Source organism: Pseudophryne corroboree, chromosome 2, assembly GCF_028390025.1.
Source record: "Pseudophryne corroboree isolate aPseCor3 chromosome 2, aPseCor3.hap2, whole genome shotgun sequence".
Classification (NCBI taxonomy): domain Eukaryota; kingdom Metazoa; phylum Chordata; class Amphibia; order Anura; family Myobatrachidae; genus Pseudophryne; species Pseudophryne corroboree.
In genome coordinates this window covers 347170337-347188391 of record NC_086445.1, presented here as the reverse complement: position 1 = coordinate 347188391, position 18055 = coordinate 347170337, and the positions used below count along the sequence as shown (strand labels likewise).

At 49.0% G+C, this 18055-nt stretch overlaps 1 protein-coding gene across 3 annotated transcripts in view; it reads left to right on the top strand.

Annotated features, from left to right (window-relative positions):
• The window catches only part of SLC9A7 (solute carrier family 9 member A7), a 291022-nt gene that overhangs the window by 186746 nt on the left and 86221 nt on the right, over window positions 1–18055 (top strand). The window lies entirely within an intron of this gene.

Genomic DNA, 18055 nt, shown 5'->3' with positions numbered 1-18055 from the left:
TCAGGAGAGCTCCCTGTAATGCACCCAGTCTCTTCTGGGCACAGTATCAAACCGAGGTCTGGAGGAGGGGCATAGAGGGAGGAGTCAGTGCACACCTATACCTAAAGTTCTTTTTTAGTGCCCATGTCTCCTGCGTAGCCCGTCTATTCCCCATGGTCCTTACGGAGTTCCCAGCATCCTCTAGGACGTAAGAGAAAAGGGGATTGCATTTCTACATCAAAAGCATGTTTTCAAATCAGATATTGCCAAGCTCTGGACAACAGACCAGGGAAGTGTGACCAATGTCCTGACTGAAATGTTCAGGAATCCTATTTCCTGGCTAGCGTCATAAACCTCTAGAACTTCAATCCACAACTCCATGCTTAGGAAGATGTGACACCCAGATCCCAGACCTCACTCTCTTTGAAAGAGATTCATACAGTATGCCTTTGGGCTACACTCCCTCCCCCCTGCCTGTTGCCAAGCACCAAGTATGTAAAAATGGTGTATGTTTAGTGTCTGTCAGGGAAGTAGTTAAAAATCCCAAGGGTGGGGGCCTGCTGGAGCTGAGGACTAGATCTCTCCCTCACAGGGACAGAGAGTGCATCTCTTGGGGACTCCACTATATGTTGGAGATGACCAGAGCTATTCTGTGAAACTCCCCCACAACAGAACAACCTAAGTTCGTTTGAGTGAGTTAGGTTTTCTGTATTTTTAATTCTTTTCATTTGTTTGAGATTGCTGTACTCTGTTTTTAAAATATTCTTAATCTTTGTAACATCTTTTTGTAACTAAAACTCTAAAGTATTCTTGAAATTAAACATCTAATTTCTCTGACGTCCTAGTGGATGCTGGGGACTCCGTAAGGACCATGGGGAATAGACGGCTCCGCAGGAGACTGGGCACATCTAAAGAAAGATTTAGGACTATCTGGTGTGCACTGGCTCCTCCCCCTATGACCCTCCTCCAAGCCTCAGTTAGATTTCTGTGCCCGGCTGAGCTAGATGCACACTAGGGGCTCTCCTGAGCTCCTAGAAGAAAGTATAGTTTAGGTTTTTTTATTTTCAGTGAGACCTGCTGGCAACCGGCTCACTGCAACGAGGGACTAAGGGGAGAAGAAGCGAACCTACCTAAGTGGTGGTAGCTTGGGCTTCTTAGGCTACTGGACACCATTAGCTCCAGAGGGATCGAACACAGGACCCGACCTCGTCGTCCGTTCCCGAAGCCGCGCCGCCGTCCCCCTTACAGAGCCAGAAACAAGAAGGTGGTCCGGAAAATCGGCGGCTGAAGACTTCTGTCTTCTCCAAGGTAGCGCACAGCACTGCAGCTGTGCGCCATTGCTCCTCATGCACACCACACACTGCGGTCACTGATGGGTGCAGGGCGCTGGGGGGGGGCGCCCTGAGCAGCAATAATAACACCTTGGCTGGCAAAACTAACACCTATATAACCTCTGGGGCTATATATGGTGTATATTAACCCCTGCCAGAAACGATAAAATAGCGGGAGAAAGCCCACCGAAAAAGGGGCGGAGCCAACTCCCTCAGCACACTGGCGCCATTATTCCCTCACAGCTTCGCTGGAAGGAAGCTCCCTGGCTCTCCCCTGCAGTCCTGCACTACAGAAAGGGTAAAAAAGAGAGGGGGGGGGCACAATTTAGGCGCAGTGTGTGTGTGTGTGTGTGTGTGTATGTATGTATGTATGTATGTGTATATATATATATATATATATATATATATATATATATATATATATATACATACAAAGAGGTGGTAAGGCACTCCCAAAGCTTAATGAGTAAAGTCGCCGGTGCCTCCGTGAAGCAATAGCAGAATATTCCAAGAAGACGTGGCACTCGCGGCAGAATACAGACAATCAAACACTGATGTGTACTGAGCAACGTTTCAGTGGTACCCCACTGTCGTCAGGCTTTATTAACCTTTATTAACTTTAATAAAGCCTGACGACGTCTTCTTGGAATATTATATATATATATATATATATATATATATATATATATATATATATATGTATGTGTATATATATATGTGTGTGTGTGTGTGTGTGTATGTATGTATGTATGTATGTGTATATATATATATATATATATATATATATATATATATATATATATATATATATATATACATATACATACAGCTATAGGGGAAAACACTCTGTATAGTGATATCCCTGTGTTATATAGCGCCCTGGTGTGTGCTGGCATACTCTCTCTCTGTCTCCCCAAAGGGCTTTGTGGGGTCCTGTCCTCTGTAAGAGCATTCCCTGTGTGTCTGCTGTGTGTCGGTACTGCTGTGTCGACATGTATGATGAGGATAATGATGTGGAGGCGGAACAAATGCCTGTGAATGCGATGTCACCCCCTGCGGGGTCGACACCAGTGTGGATGGACTTATGGAAGGAATTACGTGACAGTGTCAGCTCCTTACATAAAAGGTTTGACGACATAGGACAGCCGGCTACTCAGCTTGTGCCTGTCCAAGCGTCTCAAATGTCATCAGGGGCTATAAAACGCCCGCTACCTCAGATGACAGATACAGATGTCGACACTGATACCGACTCCGGTGTCGACGATGATGAGACGAGTGTACCCTCCAAAAGATCCACCCGTTATATGATTGAGGCTATGAAAAATGTATTACACATTTCTCTATCGTCCTAGTGGATGCTGGGGTTCCTGAAAGGACCATGGGGAATAGCGGCTCCGCAGGAGACAGGGCACAAAAAGTAAAGCTTTAGGATCAGGTGGTGTGCACTGGCTCCTCCCCCTATGACCCTCCTCCAAGCCTCAGTTAGATTTTTGTGCCCGGCCGAGAAGGGTGCAATCTAGGTGGCTCTCCTAAAGAGCTGCTTAGAAAAGTTTAGCTTAGGTTTTTTATTTTACAGTGAGTCCTGCTGGCAACAGGATCACTGCAACGAGGGACTTAGGGGAGAAGAAGTGAACTCGCCTGCGTGCAGGATGGATTGGCTTCTTGGCTACTGGACATTAGCTCCAGAGGGACGATCACAGGTACAGCCTGGATGGTCACCGGAGCCTCGCCGCCGGCCCCCTTGCAGATGCTGAAACGAGAAGAGGTCCAGAATCGGCGGCAGAAGACTCCTCAGTCTTCTTAAGGTAGCGCACAGCACTGCAGCTGTGCGCCATTTTCCTCTCAGCACACTTCACACGGCAGTCACTGAGGGTGCAGGGCGCTGGGAGGGGGGCGCCCTGGGAGGCAAATGAAAACCTTTTTTGGCTAAAAATACCTCACATATAGCCTCCGGGGGCTATATGGAGATATTTAACCCCTGCCAGAATCCGTTAAGAGCGGGAGACGAGGCCGCCGAAAAAGGGGCGGGGCCTATCTCCTCAGCACACAGCGCCATTTTCCCTCACAGAAAGGCTGGAGGGAAGGCTCCCAGGCTCTCCCCTGCACTGCACTACAGAAACAGGGTTAAAACAGAGAGGGGGGGCACTAATTTGGCGTTAGAAATATATAAAAAAGATGCTATAAGGGAAAACACTTATATAAGGTTGTCCCTATATAATTATAGCGTTTTTGGTGTGTGCTGGCAAACTCTCCCTCTGTCTCTCCAAAGGGCTAGTAGGTCCTGTCCTCTATCAGAGCATTCCCTGTGTGTGTGCTGTGTGTCGGTACGTGTGTGTCGACATGTATGAGGACGAGGTTGGTGAGGAGGCGGAGCAATTGCCTGTAATGGTGATGTCACTCTCTAGGGAGTCGACACCGGAATGGATGGCTTATTTAGGGAATTACGTGATAATGTCAACACGCGCCAAGGTCGGTTGACGACATGAGACGGCCGACAAACAATTAGTACCGGTCCAGACGTCTCAAAAACACCGTCAGGGGTTTTAAAACGCCCGTTTACTTTAGTCGGTCGACACAGACACAGACAGGGACACTGAATCCAGTGTCGACGGTGAATAAACAAATGTATTCCTTATTAGGGCCACACGTTAAGGGCAATGAAGGAGGTGTTACATATTTCTGATACTACAAGTACCACAAAAGAGGGTATTATGTGGGATGTGAAAAAACTACCGTAGTTTTTCCTGAATCAGATAAATTAAATGAAGTGTGTGATGATGCGTGGGTTCCCCCCGATAGAAAATATGGGCGGTATACCCTTTCCCGCCAGAAGTTAGGGCGCGTTGGGAAACACCCCTTAGGGTGGATAAGGCGCTCACACGCTTATCAGAACAAGTGGCGGTACCGTCTATAGATAGGGCCGTCCTCAAGGAGCCAGCTGACAGGAGGCTGGAAAAATATCATAAAAAGTATATACACACATACTGGTGTTATACTGCGACCAGCGATCGCCTCAGCCTGGATGTGCAGAGCTGGGGTGGCTTGGTCGGATTCCCTGACTAAAAATATTGATACCCTTGACAGGGACAGTATTTTATTGACTATAGAGCATTTAAAGGATGTATTTCTATATATGCGAGATGCACAGAGGGATATTTGCACTCTGGCATCAAGAGTAAGTGCGATGTCCATATCTGCCAGAAGATGTTTATGGACACGACAGTGGTCAGGTGATGCAGATTCCAAACGGCACAAAGGTGTATTGCCGTATAAAGGAAGAGGAGTTATTTGGGGTCGGTCCATCGGACCTGGTGGCCACGGCAACTGCTGGAAAATCCACCGTTTTTACCCTAAGTCACATCTCTGCAAAAAAAAAAAGACACCGTCTTTTCAGCTTCAGTCCTTTCGTCCCTATAAGAGTCATATCTGCCCAGGGATAGAGGAAAGGGAAGAAGACTGCAGCAGGCAGCCCATTCCCAGGAACAGAAGCGTTCCACCGCTTCTGACAAGCTCTCAGCATGACGCTGAGACCGTACAGGACCCCTGGATCCTACAAGTAGTATCCCAGGGGTACAGTTTGGAATGTCGAGACGTTTCCCCTGCGCAGGCTCCTGAAGTCTGCTTTACCAAGGTCTCCCTCCGACAAGGAGGCAGTATGGGAAAAAATTCACGAGCTGTATTCCCAGCAGGTGATAATTAAATTACCCCTCCTACAACAAGAAAAGGGGGTATTATTCCACACTATATTGTGGTACTGAAGCCAGAAGGCTAGGTGAGACCTATTCTAAATCTAAAAAAATTTGAACACTTACAAAGGTTCAAATCAAGATGGAGTCACTCAGAGCAGTGATAACGAACCGGGAAGAAGGGGACTATCTGGTGTCCCGAGACATCAGGGATGCTTACCTCCATGTCCCAAATTTGCCCTTATCACTAAGGGTACCTCAGGTTCGTGGTACAGAACTGTCACTATCAGTTTCAGACGCTGCCGTTTGGATTGTCTACGGCACCCCGGGTCTTTACCAAGGTAATGGCCGAAATGATGGTTCTTCTTCGAAGAAAAGGCGTCTTAATTATCCCTTACTTGGACGATCTCCTGATAAGGGCAAAGTCCAGGGAACAGTTGGAGGTCGGAGTAGCACTATCTCGGATACTGTTACAACAGCAGGGGTGGATTCTAAATATTCCAAAATCGCAGCTGATCCCGACAACAAGTCTCCTGTGCTTAGGGATGATTCTGGACACAGTCCAGAAAAAGGTGTTTCTCCCGGAAGAGAAAGCCAGGGAGTTATCCGAGCTAGTCAGGAACCTCCTAAAATCAGTGCATCATTGCACAAGGGCCATGGTAAAAAAAATGGTGACTTCCTTCGAAGCAATTCCAGTCGGCAGATTTCATGCAAGAACTTTTCAGTGGGATCTGCTGGACAAATGGTCCGGATCGCATCTTCAGATGCATCAGCGGATAACCCTATATCCAAGGACAAGGGTGTCTCTCCTGTGGTGGTTACAGAGTGCTCATCTTCTAGAGGGCCGCAGATTCGGCATTCAGTTTTGGATGTTGGTGACCACGGAGGCCAGCCCGAGAGGCTGGGGAGCAGTCACACAAGGAAAAAATTTCCAGGGAGTGTGATCAAGTCTGGAGATTTTTCTCCACATAAATATAGCGAAGGGTAAATTTATAATGCTCTAAGCTTAGCAAGACCTCTGCTTCAAGGTCAGCCGGTATTGATCCAGTGGGATAAAACATCACGGCAGTCGCCCACGTAAATAGACAGGGCGGCACAAGAAGCAGGAGGGCAGTGGCAAAAACTGCAAGGACTTTTCGCTGGGCGGAAAATCATGTGATAGCACTGTCAGCAGTGTTTCATTCCGGGAATGGAAACTGGGAAGCAGACTTCCTCAGTAGGCACGACCTCCACCCGGCAGAGTGGGAACTTCATGGGGAAGTTTTCCACATAATTGTAAACCGTTGGGAATTACCAAAGGTGGACATGATGGCGTCCCGTCTGAACAAAAAACGGGACAGGTATTGCGCCAGGTTAAGAGAACCTCAGGCAATAGCTGTGGACGTTCTGGTAACACCGTGGGTGTACCAGTCGGTGTATGTGTTCCATCCTCTGCTTTTCATACCTAAGGTACTGAGAATTATAAGACGTAGAGGAGTAAGAACTATACTCATGGCTCCGGATTGGCCAAGAAGGACTTGGTACCCGGAACTTCAAGAGATGCTCACAGAGGACTTATGGCCTCTGCCGCTAAGAAGGGACTTGTTTCAGCAAGTACCATGTCTGTTCCAAGACTTACCGCAGCTGCGTTTGACGGCATGGCGGTGGAACGCCGGTTCCTAAGGGAAAAGGCATTCAGGAAGAGGTCATTCCTACCCTGGTCAAAGCCAGAAAGGAGGTGACCGCACAACATTATCACCACATGTGGCGAAAATATGTTGCGTGGTGTGAGGCCAGGAAGGCCCCACGAAGAAATTTCAACTCGGTCGATTCCTGCATTTCTTGCAAACAGGAGTGTCTATGGGCCTCAAATTGGGGTCCATTAAGGTTCAAATTTCGGCCCTGTCGATTTTTCTTCCAGAAAGAATTGGCTTCAGTTCCTGAAGTCCAGAAGTTTGTCAAGGGAGTATTGCATATACAACCCCTTTTTGTGCCTCCAGTGGCACTGTGGGATCTCAACGTAGTTCTGGGATTCCTCAAAACACATTGGTTTAAAACCAGTCAAATCTGTGGATTTGAAGCATCTCACATGAAAAGTGAACATGCTCTTGGACCTGGCCTGGACCAGGCGAGTGTCAAATTGGTGGTTTTTTTCTCAAAAAAGCCCATATCTGTTTGTCCATTCGGACAGGGCAGAGCTGCGGACTCGTCCCCAGTTCTCTCCCTAAGGTGGTGTCAGTGTTTCACCTGAACCAGCTTATTGTGGTGTCTTGCGCCTACTAGGGACTTGGAGGACTCCAAGTTGCTAGATGTGGTCAGGGCCCTGAAAATATAGGTTCCAGGACGGCTGGAGTCAGGAAAACTGACTTGCTGTTATCCTGTATGCACCCAACAAACTGGGTGCTCTTGCTTTTAAGCAGACTTTTGCGAGTTGGATGTGTAATACAATTCAGCTTGCACATGCCTGCCACAGCCAAAATATGTAAATGCCCATTCCACAAGGAAGGTGGGCTCATCTTGGGCGGCTGCCCGAGGGGTCTCGGCTTTACAACTTTGCCGAGCGGCTATTTAGTCAGGGGCAAACACGTTTGTAAAATCCTACAAATTTGATACCCTGGCTAAGGAGGACCTGGAGTTCTCTCATTCGGTGCTGCAGAGTCATCCGCACTCTCCCGCCCGTTTGGGAGCTTTGGTATAATCCCCATGGTCCTTTCAGGAACCCCAGCATCCACTAGGACGATAGAGAAAATAAGAATTTACTTACCGATAATTCTATTTCTCGGAGTCCGTAGTGGATGCTGGGCGCCCATCCCAAGTGCGGATTATCTGCATTACTTGTACATAGTTACAAAAATCGGGTTATTATTGTTGTGAGCCATCTTTTCAGAGGCTCCGCTGTTATCATACTGTTAACTGGGTTCAGATCACAGGTTGTACAGTGTGATTGGTGTGTCTGGTATGAGTCTTACCCGGGATTCATAAATCCTTCCTTATTGTGTACGCTCGTCCGGGCACAGTACCTAACTGAGGCTTGGAGGAGGGTCATAGGGGGAGGAGCCAGTGCACACCACCTGATCCTAAAGCTTTACTTTTTGTGCCCTGTCTCCTGCGGAGCCGCTATTCCCCATGGTCCTTTCAGGAACCCCAGCATCCACTACGGACTCCGAGAAATAGAATTATCGGTAAGTAAATTCTTATTTTCTGATGATACCCCAGGTACCACAAAAAAGGGTATTATGTTTGGTGAGAAAAAACTACCAGTAGTTTCTCTAACGTCCTAGTGGATGCTGGGGACTCCGTCAGGACCATGGGGAATAGCGGCTCCGCAGGAGACAGGGCACAAAAGTAAAAGCTTTAGGATCAGGTGGTGTGCACTGGCTCCTCCCCCTATGACCCTCCTCCAAGCCTCAGTTAGATTTTTGTGCCCGGCCGAGAAGGGTGCAATCTAGGTGGCTCTCCTAAAGAGCTGCTTAGAGTAAAAGTTTTGTTAGGTTTTTTATTTTCAGTGAGTCCTGCTGGCAACAGGCTCACTGCATCGAGGGACTTAGGGGAGAGAAGTGAACTCACCTGCGTGCAGGATGGATTTGCTTCTTAGGCTACTGGACACCATTAGCTCCAGAGGGAGTCGGAACACAGGTCTCACCCTGGGGTTCGTCCCGGAGCCGCGCCGCCGACCCCCTTGCAGATGCCGAAAAGTGAAGAGGTCCAGAAACCGGCGGCAGAAGACTTTTCAGTCTTCATAAGGTAGCGCACAGCACTGCAGCTGTGCGCCATTGTTGTCAGCACACTTCATAACAGCGGTCACTGAGGGTGCAGGGTGCTGGGGGGGGCGCCCTGGGCAGCAATGATAGTACCTTATTCTGGCTAAAAATACATCACATATAGCCCCTGGGGGCTATATGGATGTATTTAACCCCTGCCAGGTCTCAGAAAAACGGGAGAAGAAGCCCGCCGAAAAGGGGGCGGGGCCTATTCTCCTCAGCACACAGCGCCATTTTCCCTCACAGAAATGCTGGTGGGAAGGCTCCCAGGCTCTCCCCTGCACTGCACTACAGAAACAGGGTTAAAACAGAGAGGGGGGGCACTGATTTGGCGATATGACTACATATATTAAAATGCTATAAGGGAAAAGCACTTATATAAAGGTTGTCCCTGTATAATTATAGCGTTTTTGGTGTGTGCTGGCAAACTCTCCCTCTGTCTCCCCAAAGGGCTAGTAGGTCCTGTCCTCTATCAGAGCATTCCCTGTGTGTGTGCTGTGTGTCGGTACGTGTGTGTCGACATGTATGAGGACGATGTTGGGAGGCGGAGCAAATTGCCTGTAATGGTGATGTCACTCTCTAGGGAGTCGACACCGGAATAGATGGCTTATTTAAGGAATTACGTGATAATGTCAACACGCTGCAAGTCGGTTGACGACATGAGACGGCCGGCAAACATATTAGTATCTGTCCAGGCATCTAAAACACAGTCAGGGACGTTATAATGCCCATTTTACCTCAGTCGGTCGACACAGACACGGACACTGACTCAAGTGTCGACGGTGAAGAAACAAACGTATTTTCCTTTAGGGCCACACGTTACTTGTTAAGGGCAATGAAGGAGGTGTTACATATTTCTGATACTACAAGTACCACAAAAAAGGGTATTATGTGGGGTGTGGAAAAACTACCTATAGTTTTTCCTGAATCAGATAAATTAAATGAAGTGTGTGATGAGGCGCGGGGTTCCCCCGATAGAAAATTATTGGCGGTATACCCTTTCCCGCCAGAAGTTAGGGCGCGTTGGGAAACACCCCTTAGGGTGGATAAGGCGCTCACACGCTTATCAAAACAAGTGGCGGTACCGTCTCCAGATACGGCCGCCCTCAAGGAGCCAGCTGATAGGAGGCTGGAAAATATCCTAAAAAGTATATACACACATACTGGTGTTATACTGCGACCAGCGATCGCCTCAGCCTGGATGTGCAGCGCGGGGGTGGCTTGGTCGGATTCCCTGACTGAAAATATTGATACCCTTGACAGGGACAGTATTTTATTTACTATAGAGCATTTAAAGAATGCATTTCTATATATGCGAGATGCACAGAGGGATATTTGCACTCTGGCATCAAGAGTAAGTGCGATGTCCATATCTGCCAAAAGATGTTTATGGACACGACAGTGGTCAGGTGATGCAGATTCCAAACGGCACAAAGATATATTGCCGTATAAAGGGGAGGAGTTATTTGGGGGTCGGTCCATCGGACCTGGTGGCCACGGCAACTGCTGGGAAATCCACCGTTTTTACCCTAAGTCACATCTATGCAGAAAAAGACACCGTCTTTTCAGCCTCAGTCCTTTCGTCCCCATAAGCATATCTGCCCAGGGATAGAGGAAAGGGAAGAAGACTGCAGCAGGCAGCCCATTCCCAGGAACAGAAGCTTTCCACCGCTTCTGCCAAGTTCTCAGCATGACGCTGGGGCCGTACAGGACCCCTGGATCCTACAAGTAGTATCCCAAGGGTACAGATTGGAAAGTCGAGACGTTTCCCCTCGCAGGTTCCTGAAGTCTGCTTTACCAACGTCTCCCTCCGACAGGGAGGCAGTATTGGAAACAATTCACAAGCTGTATTCCCAGCAGGTGATAATCAAAGTACCCCTCCTACAACAAGGAAAGGGGTATTATTCCACACTATATTGTGGTACTGAAACCAGAAGGCTCGGTGAGACCTATTCTAAATCTGAAATATTTGAACACTTACAAAGGTTCAAATCAAGATGGAGTCACTCAGAGCAGTGATAGCGAACCAGGAAGAAGGGGACTATATGGTGTCCCGGGACATCAGGGATGCTTACCTCCATGTCCCAATTTGCCCTTCTCACCAAGGTTATCTCAGGTTCGTGGTACAGAACTGTCACTATCAGTTTCAGACGCTGCCGTTTGGATTGTCCACGGCACTCCGGGTCTTTACCAAGGTAATGCCCGAAATGATGATTCTTCTTCGAAGAAAATGGACGACCTCCTGATAAGAGCAAGGTCCAGAGAACAGTTGGAGGTCGGAGTAGCACTATCTCAAGTAGTTCTACGACAGCACGGGTGGATTCTAAATATTCCAAAACCGCAGTTGTTTCCGACGACACGTCTGCTGTTCCTAGGGACTGGACACAGTCCAGAAAAAGGTGTTTCTCCCGGAGGAGAAAGCCAGGGAGTTATCCGAGCTAGTCAGGAACCTCCTAAAACCAGGAAAAGTGTCAGTGCATCATTGCACAAGAGTCCTGGGAAAAATGGTGGCTTATTACGAAGCGATTCCATTCGGCAGATTCCACACAAGAACTTTTCAGTGGGATCTGCTGGACAAATGGTCCGGATAGCATCTTCAGATGCATCAGCGGATAACCCTATCTCCAAGGACAAGGGTGTCTCTCCTGTGGTGGTTACAGAGTGCTCATCTTCTAGAGGGCCGCAGATTCGGCATTCAGGATTGGATGCTGGTGACCACGGAGGCCAGCCTGAGAGGCTGGGGAGCAGTCACACAAGGAAAAAATTTCCAGGGAGTGTGATTAAGTCTGGAGACTTTTCTCCACATAAATATACTGGAGCTAAGGGCAATTTATAATGCTCTAAGCTTAGCAAGACCTCTGCTTCAAGGTCAGCCGGTATTGATCCAGTGGGACAACATCACGGCAGTCGCCCACGTAAACAGACAGGGCGGCACAAGAAGCAGGAGGACAATGGCAGAAACTGCAAGGATTCTTCGCTGGGCGGAAAATCATGTGATAGCACTGTCAGCAGTGTTCATTCCGGGAGTGGACAACTGGGAAGCAGATTTCCTCAGCAGGCACGACCTCCACCCGGGAGAGTGGGGACTTCATCGGGAAGTTTTCCACATGATTGTGAACCGTTGGGAAAGACCAAAGGTGGACATGATGGCGTCCCGCCTGAACAAAAAACTGGACAGGTATTGCGCCAGGTCAAGAGACTTTCAGGCAATAGCTGTGGACGTTCTGGTAACACTGTGGGCGTACCAGTCGATGTATGTGTTCCCTCCTCTGCTTCTCATACCCAAGGTATTGAGAATTATAAGACGTAGAGGAGTAAGAACTATACTCGTGGCTCCGGATTGGCCAAGAAGGACTTGGTACCCGGAACTTCAAGAGATACTCACAGAGGACTCATGACCTCTGCCGCTAAGAAGGGACTTGCTTCAGCACGTACCATGTCTGTTCCAAGACTTACCGCGGCTGCGTTTGACGGCATGGCGGTTGAACGCCGGATCCTAAGGGAAAAAGGCATTCCGGAAGAGGTCATTCCTACCCTGGTCAAAGCCAGGAAGGACGTGACCGCACAACATTATCACCACATGTGGCGAAAATATGTTGCGTGGTGTGAGGCCAGGAAGGCTCCACGAAGAAATTTCAACTCGGTCGATTCCTGCATTTCCTGCAAACAGGAGTGTCTATGGGCCTTAGATTGGGGTCCATTAAGGTTCAAATTTCGGCCCTGTCGATTTTCTTCCAGAAAGAATTGGCTTCAGTTCCTGAAGTCCAGAAGTTTGTCAAGGGAGTACTGCATATACAACCCCCTTTTGTGCCTCCAGTGGCACTGTGGGATCTCAACGTAGTTCTGGGATTCCTCAAATCACATTGGTTTAAACCGCTCAAATCTGTGGATTTGAAATATCTCACATGGAAAGTGACCATGCTGTTGGCCCTGGCCTCGGCCAGGCGAGTGTCAGAATTGGCGGCTTTGTCTCACAAAAGCCCATATCTGATTGTCCATTCGGACAGGGCAGAGCTGCGGACTCGTCCCCAGTTTCTCCCTAAGGTGGTGTCAGCGTTTCACCTGAACCAGCTTATTGTGGTACCTGCGGCTACTAGGGACTTGGAGGACTCCAAGTTGCTAGATGTTGTCAGGGCCCTGAAAATATCGGTTTCCAGGACGGCTGGAGTCAGGAAAACTGACTTGCTGTTATCCTGTATGCACCCAACAAACTGAGTGCTCTTGCTTCTAAGCAGACGATTGCTAGTTGGATGTGTAGTACAATTCAGCTTGCACATTCTGTGGCAGGCCTGCCACAGCCAAAATATGTAAATGCCCATTCCACAAGGAAGGTGGGCTCATCCTGGGCGGCTGCCCGAGGGGTCTCGGCATTACAACTCTGCCGAGCAGCTACGTGGTCGGGGGGAGAACACATTTGTAAAATTCTACAAATTTGATACCCTGGCTAAAGAGGACCTGGAGTTCTCTCATTCGGTGCTGCAGAGTCATCCGCACTCTCCCGCCCGTTTGGGAGCTTTGGTATAATCCCCATGGTCCTGACGGAGTCCCCAGCATCCACTAGGACGTTAGAGAAAATAAGATTTTACTTACCGATAAATCTATTTCTCGTAGTCCGTAGTGGATGCTGGGCGCCCATCCCAAGTGCGGATTGTCTGCAATACTTGTACATAGTTATTGGTACAAAAATCGGGTTATTATTGTTGTGAGCCATCTTTTCAGAGGCTCCGCTGTTATCATGCTGTTAACTGGGTTCAGATCACAGGTTGTACAGTGTGATTGGTGTGGCTGGTATGAGTCTTACCCGGGATTCAAAATCCTTCCTTATTGTGTACGCTCGTCCGGGCACAGTATCCTAACTGAGGCTTGGAGGAGGGTCATAGGGGGAGGAGCCAGTGCACACCACCTGATCCTAAAGCTTTTACTTTTGTGCCCTGTCTCCTGCGGAGCCGCTATTCCCCATGGTCCTGACGGAGTCCCCAGCATCCACTACGGACTACGAGAAATAGATTTATCGGTAAGTAAAATCTTATTTTTTCCTGCATCTGACGAATTAAATGAGGTGTGTGACGTAGCGTGGTCTTCCCCAGATAAGAAATTGATAATTTCTAAACGGTTAATGGCTGCGTACCCGTTCCCGCCAGAGGATAGGTCACGCTGGGAAACTCCCCCTAGGGTAGATAAAGCGCTGTCACGCTTATCAAAGAAGGTGGCACTACCGTCTCCGGATACGGCCGCCCTAAAAGAACCTGCTGATAGAAAGCAGGAAAGTACCCTAAAAGCTATATACACACACGGGCATTATATTGAGACCCGCTATTGCATCAGCTTGGATGTGCAGTGCTGCTGCTGCGTGGTCAGACTCCCTGTCGGAAAACATTGATACCATGGATAGGGACAATATTTTGCTAACGATTGACCATATTAAAGACGCGGTCTTATACATGCGTGATGCACAGAGGGATATTTGCCGGCTGGCATCAAAAATAAGCGCTATGTCCATTGCCGCCAGACGGGGGTTATGGACTAGGCAATGGTCAGGTGATGCCGACTCCAAGCGGCACATGGAAGTTTTACCCTATAAAGGGGTGGAACTTTTTGCGGAAGGTCTTTCAGACCTCGTTTCCACAGCTACTGCTGGGAAATCGACTTTTTTGCCACAGGCTACCCCACAGCAAAAGAAAGCACCGTATTATCAGGTACAGTCCTTTCGGCCCCAGAAAAATAAGCGGGCTAGAGGCTCATCCTTTCTGCCGAGGGGCAGAGGAAGGGGAAAAAAGCTGCAGCGCACAGCTAGTTCCCAGGAGCAGAAGTCCTCCCCTGCGTCCGGTAAGTCCACAGCATGACGCTGGGGCTGCTCAGGCGGAATCGGGAACGGTGGGGGCGCGTCTCAGGTTTTTCAGCACACAGTGGGCTCTCTCACAAGTGGATCCCTGGGTCCTTCAAGTAGTATCTCAGGGGTACAGGCTGGAATTCGAGACGTCTCCCCCCCGCCGTTTCCTAAAATCTGCCTTGCCGGCAACTCCCTCTGCCAGGGAGGCAGTGTTGGTGGCTATTCAGAAACTGTATTCACAGAAAGTGATCGTCAAGGTACCCCTCCTTCAACAAGGAAAGGGTTACTACTTCACAATGTTTGTGGTACCGAAACCGGACGGTTCGGTGAGACCCATCTTAAATTTAAAAACCTTGAACACTTCTATCAAAAGGCTCAAGTTCAAGATGGAATCGCTCAGGGCGGTTATTGCGAGCCTGGAGGAGGGGGATTACATGGTATCCCTGGACATCAAGGATGCGTACCTGCATGTCCCCATTTACCCTCCGCACCAGGAGTACCTCAGATTTGTGGTACAGGACTGTCACTATCAGTTCCAGACGCTGCCGTTTGGGTTATCCACGGCACCGAGGGTCTTTACCAAGGTAGTGGCCGAAATGATGATACTCCTTCGCAAGAAGGGAGTTTTAATTATCCCGTACTTGGACGATCTCCTGATAAAGGCGAGGTCCAAAGAACAGTTGATAGGGGGGGGTGGCACTTTCTCAGGAAGTGCTACAACAGCACGCTGGATTCTAAACATTCCAAAGTCACAGCTGGTCCCGACGACACGTCTTCTGTTCCTGGGAATGATTCTGGACACAGACCAGAAAAGAGTGTTTCTTCCACTGGAAAAAGCCGAGGAATTGTCATCTCTGGTCAGAGACATCCTAAAACCAGGAAAAGTGTCGGTACATCAATGCACACGAGTCCTGGGAAAAATGGTAGCTTCGTACGAAGCAATTCCATTCGGAAGGTTCCACGCAAGGACGTTCCAGTGGGACCTGTTGGACAAATGGATCCAGATGCAACAGCGGATAACCCTATCGGCCAGAACCAGGGTGTCGCTGCTGTGGTGGCTGCAGAGGGCTCATCTACTAGAGGGCCGCAGATTCGGAATACAGGACTGGGTCCTGGTGACCACGGATGCCAGCCTTCGGGGCTGGGGGGCAGTCACAAAGGGAAGAAATTTCCAGGGACTGTGGTCAAATCAGGAGATTTCTCTTCACATAAATATCCTGGAGTTAAGGGCCATTTACAATGCCCTAAGCCAGGCAAGACCCCTGCTTCAAAACCAGCCGGTACTGATCCAGTCAGACAACATCACGGCGGTCGCCCATGTAAACAGACAGGGCGGCACGAGAAGCAGGATGGCGATGGCAGAAGCCACAAGGATTCTCAGATGGGCAGAGAATCATGTGTTAGCACTGACGGCAGTGTTCATTCCGGGAGTGGACAACTGGGAAGCAGACTTCCTCAGCAGGCACGACCTCCACCCGGGAGAATGGGGACTTCATCCAGAAGTTTTCCAAATGCTGGTCAACCGGTGGGAAAAACCACAGGTAGACATGATGGCGTCCCGCCTCAACAAGAAGTTAAAAAGATATTGCGCCCGGTCAAGAGACCCTCAGGCGATAGCGGTGGACGCTCTAGTGACACCATGGGTGTACCAGTCGGTTTATGTGTTTCCTCCTCTACCTCTCATACCCAAGGTACTGAGAATAATAAGAAGGCGAGGAGTGAAAACCATACTCGTGGTTCCGGATTGGCCAAGAAGAGCTTGGTACCCGGAACTTCAAGAGATGCTTACAGAGGACCCTTGGCCTCTGCCGCTCAGACAAGACCTGCTGCAGCAGGGACCCTGTCTGTTCCAAGACTTACCGCGGCTGCGTTTGACGGCATGGCGGTTGAACACCGGATCCTGAAGGAAAAGGGTATTCCGGAGGAAGTCATCCCTACCCTGATCAAAGCCAGGAAGGATGTCACCGCAAAACATTATCACCGCATTTGGTGAAAATATGTTGCTTGGTGTGAGGCCATGAAGGCCCCGACGGAGGAATTTCAACTGGGTCGATTCCTGCACTTCCTGCAAGCAGGGGTGACGTTGGGCCTCAAATTGGGGTCCATAAAGGTCCAGATTTCGGCTCTGTCGATTTTCTTCCAAAAAGAACTGGCTTCACTGCCCGAAGTTCAGACTTTTGTCAAAGGAGTTCTGCATATTCAGCCTCCTTTTGTGCCCCCAGTGGCACCTTGAGATCTCAATGTGGTTTTGGCATTCCTGAAATCACATTGGTTCGAACCACTTAAGACTGTGGTTTTAAAATATCTCGCGTGGAAAGTGGTCATGCTGTTGGCCTTGGCGTCGGCCAGGCGGGTTTCAGAATTGGCGGCTTTGTCTTGTAAAAGCCCTTATCTGATTTTCCATATGGATAGGGCAGAATTGAGGACTCGTCCTCAGTTTCTCCCAAAGGTGGTCTCAGCTTTTCACTTGAACCAACCTATTGTGGTGCCTGCGGCTACTAGGGACTTGGAGGATTCCAAGTTGCTGGACGTAGTCAGGGCCCTAAAAATTTATATTTCCAGGACGGCTGGAGTCAGAAAGACTGACTCGCTGTTTATCCTGTATGCACCCACCAAGCTGGGTGCTCCTGCTTCTAAGCAGTCTATTGCGCGCTGGATTTGTAGCACTATTCAGCTGGCGCATTCTGCGGTAGGCTTACCGCAGCCTAAATCTGTAAAAGCCCATTCCACACGGAAGGTGGGCTCATCTTGGGCGGCTGCCCGAGGGGTCTCTGCTTTACAACTTTGCCGAGCAGCTACTTGGTCGGGGGCAAACACGTTTGCAAAATTCTACAAATTTGATACCCTGGCTGAGGAGGACCTGGAATTCTCTCATTCGGTGCTGCAGAGTCATCCGCACTCTCCCGCCCGTTTGGGAGCTTTGGTATAATCCCCATGGTCCTTACAGAGTCCCCAGCATCCACTAGGACGTCAGAGAAAATAAGATTTTACTCACCGGTAAATCTATTTCTCGTAGTCCGTAGTGGATGCTGGGCGCCCGTCCCAAGTGCGGATTGTCTGCAATACTTGTACATAGTTATTGTTACAAAAATCGGGTTTTGTTGTGAGCCATCTCTTCAGAGGCTCCAATTGTTATCATACTGTTAACCGGGGTCCCTATCACGTGTTATATGGTGTGATTGGTGTGGCTGGTATGAGTCTTACCCGGGATTCAAAATCCTTCCTTATTGTGTCAGCTCTTCCGGGCACAGTTCCTAACTGAGGCTTGGAGGAGGGTCATAGGGGGAGGAGCCAGTGCACACCAGATAGTCCTAAATCTTTCTTTAGATGTGCCCAGTCTCCTGCGGAGCCGTCTATTCCCCATGGTCCTTATGGATTCCCCAGCATCCACTACGGACTACGAGAAATAGATTTACCGGTGAGTAAAATCTTATTTTTTAGTTCTGATCCTGCGGCCCACGTCTACCTACTTTTCTAAGTATTGCAGTG